We start from the raw sequence: 3,564 nt of genomic DNA on the forward strand, positions 1-3,564 counted from the left end.
TGCAGGGCTGCAGGCATCGCGGCGACCGGCGGCTCTTGGGGCGCGGGCCGAGGTTTCTCTGCTCCGCCCGTGTGCGGAGTGCCTGGGCGGGCTCCCCAGGGTTGCACCCCGGTGCTGCAGGGAGCCAGATTTCGGCTTTGCCCCTCCCCGACCGTTGCAGAGGCTGGGAGACCCGAGGGAGCAAGAAGGGACCGGGCCGGCACGGGCAGCCTTGGAGCGGGGCCGGGGGCTGCACTGCCTTACATTTTTTGCTGAGCACATCCTGTTTAGAAATTGGCTCAGGCGAGCCTCACAACCACCCCTTGTAAGCCTTAGGATGCCCACCATACAGATGCAAAAACTGAGGCTGGGAGGCTTTTCAGAGGTTTGCCCAAGATTTCCCTTTAGTCGGGCAGGGCCGGGACTCCAGAACCGTGCCCTACCCTGTACAGCTGCCCTGCTAATCTGGGGCGCCTTCTAAGGCCTGAGACGAACACGGGGTGGGGGTGGGACAAAAAGGCGTAAGCTCCTCCCCCTCAGTTTTCTTATTTCCAGATTTTTGTACCACGATTCATTCTTAAATCCCTTCACCCCCCTTTATCAGTCTGGTACATTTTTCCATATCGCCACGATCCCACTCCACGCTAAATAAATCCCTTCTCCCTCCCCTCTTCCCGCTTCCCCCTGGGGGGAGATTTTGCAGAGCGGCCCCGTCTGTTATTTATATCCACTGGAGCGGTCCAAGAATGTTCGAAGCTGACCTAATCGCCACCTGCTCGGCCTCTCCGCCCCTCCCGCTCTCTCCTGGGCCCGGTGACCCAGCGGCGGTGCCCTGAGCGTTGGAGACTAGGGGGAGCGCGGGCCAAAGGGGTCGAACGCCCCGGGCGCAGAGGGTCCCGGGCGCGCAGATTCGCAGCGGGTGGGAGAGCCCCGGCGCTCTCGGAGGAGTGCTCCCCCAGGGACGCGGCGCTGAGCTCTCGGAAGCTGAGGCGCCTCGCTGCGCTCTCTGAAGCTCCTACTATTCCTCCCACCCCCAGCTCCCTGAAGAGTGTCAGTGCGTGCGCGCGGAGTTTTAAACGGCAACTTTAAAAATAGCAAAATTATGTTGTTTCTAAATCCAGGAGGAATCACTGACGCGTTCTTTACGCAGATGAACCCGCTCACAAAATGGAAAAGGGGCCTGGAGAAAATGAATGGGGGTAATTTTGCCTGCGGAGGGCTCACTTGCTGGGCAGTGCTGATGGAAGGGTAAAACTGAAAGACACCTGTGGGGCACCCAAGGCGCGCCACCTTTGGCCTGAGGATTCTGGCCGTGCTTGGTAAATCATACCTGAGTAGTGAATCTGAAACCTGGGATGTGGTTTCTGAAACCAGTTTCAACACCCACTCTCTCTTAGGGCTTGGACAAGTCTTCTCTCCTTATCTCTATTTCTACCTCTGTAAAACATGACAGGTGATCCGGGATGACCTTCCACTGAGCCATGAGCCCCAGCTAATTAGTGATTGTAAAAATAACTGCAGATCAGAGGAGCTGGGAAAATGACAAATGACAGCCACAGGGTTTTGTATTCTTTAAAATCAGTTAACATCCCACCTAGCGCCTGAAGGCCTTTAGGCACCTAGACCGAAGTGTGAAAACACAAGAATGAAATTAATTACAGGAGTCACCTATTAAAACCTCATTAAAAATAAAGTTGGCAGCCAGGCTGTGGGATCTGGGAAAGCCAGGCCATAGACTCAGAAAACAGGGCTGTTCATTAGACCACAAGGAGAAGGGGATGTGGACTGGAAAACATCTGGCTTCCCTTGGGCTCAAGTCTGGGAGCAGAAAGCAGAAATGTTGCAGCTGATCTTAATTGCCCCTAAGGTACTGTAGGGGGGAAAAAAACAACAAAATAAAACCCAGAGTATAGGGGGCTGCTTCTAAGGCGAAAGTAGACAGACATGCCCTTGGAAAGCCATCTCCGAGCTAATGCTACCCCCAGGGCTCCGATTCTGTGTTCTATGGCCAGAGCCCTTAACATCTACACTGCTCCATCAGTGCTGTCCTCAACCCAGAATTCAAGATGAGATGTCAATAGATAGAGGGCTGCATAAAGATAGAAATCTGGCCGGGAGTGGTGGTGGCCCACGCCTGTAATCCCAGCACTTTGGGAGGCCGAGGCGGGTGGATCACTTGAGGTCAGGAGTTCGAGACCAGCCTGACCAACATGCTGAAACTCCGTCTCCACTAAAAATATAAAAATTACCTGGCCATGGTGGTGGGTGCCTGTAATCCCAGCTACTAGGGAGGCTGAGGCAGGAGAATCGCTTGAACCCAGGAGGTAGAGGTTGCAGTGAGCCGAGATCGTGCCATTGCACTCCAGCCTGGGCTACAAGAACAAAACTCCATCTCAAAGAAAAAAAAAAGAAAAAAATGACAGAAATCTAAAGCTGGGCGCGGTGGCTCACGCCTGTAATGGCAGCACTTTGTGAGGCCGAGACAGGTGGATCACTGAGGTCAGGAGTTCAAGACCAGCCTGGCCAATATGGTGAAACCCCATTTCGACTAAAAACACAAAAAAACTAGCTAGCGTGGTGGCAGACGCCTGTAGTCCTAGCTACTTGGGAGGCTGAGACAGGAGAATTGCTTGAACCCAGGAGAGGCTGAGGTTGCAGAGAGCTGAGATTGCGCCACTGCACTCCAGCCTGGGCGAAGGAGATTTTGTCTCAAAAAAAAAAAAAAAAAAAAGACAAATCTAGCAAGGCACTTGGCTCAGGGTACCAATGGGCAAATTGGTCCATTGTCAAATATTGCTCCACTCACAGACTCACCTTGAGTTTCTGTAATGTCCTAACCACTGTGCCTTCATTTGTTTGTTTATGCATTCATTCCTCCAGCCAAGAAAACACTTGAATTTTTACTCCATGCTAAGCTCTATGCTAGGAATGTTGGGGGTACAAAGTTAAATAAGGCAGAGTCCAAGTGTACAGTAATGATGCAATGCAGAGAGGAAGTATTGAGGGAAAACAGGCAGAAGGGATGGCCTTTCACAGGACATGACACTGATAGGTCTTGATGAGTAGGAATTAGTCATGTGGACAGGCATCCTAGGCAGGAGCTTCAGGGTGTGCCAAGCCCCAGGGGTGTTACCATATGACTTTGTGACCTAGCAATTCTACTTTTCGGTATTTACCCTGGATGAACATGTACAAATGCAGAAAGAGGCACAACAATGTTTGCATATAGTACTGTGTGCAACAGGGGCAAACTAAAAACAAATGTTCATCATGAAGGCAATAGTTGAATAACCTGAAGTTCATTCATGCTGTGGATTACTCTGCAAAAACTCAAGAACAAGCTAGAGGCAGGAGTTGGAGACCAGCCTGGCCAACAGAGTGAAACCCCTTCTCTACTAAAAATACAAAAATTAGCCAGGCGTGGTGACGTGTGACTTTAGTCTTAGCTACTTGGGAAGCTGAGACAGGAGAACCACTTGAACCCGGGAGGCAGAGGTTACAGTGAGCTGAGATTGCACCATTGCACTCCAGCCTGGGCAACAAGAGCGAAACCCCATCTCAAACAAAAACAAACCAAAAAAAAAA

The sequence above is a fragment of the Colobus angolensis genome, unplaced genomic scaffold (genome assembly GCF_000951035.1).
Source record: "Colobus angolensis palliatus isolate OR3802 unplaced genomic scaffold, Cang.pa_1.0 Scaffold61, whole genome shotgun sequence".
Taxonomy (NCBI): domain Eukaryota; kingdom Metazoa; phylum Chordata; class Mammalia; order Primates; family Cercopithecidae; genus Colobus; species Colobus angolensis.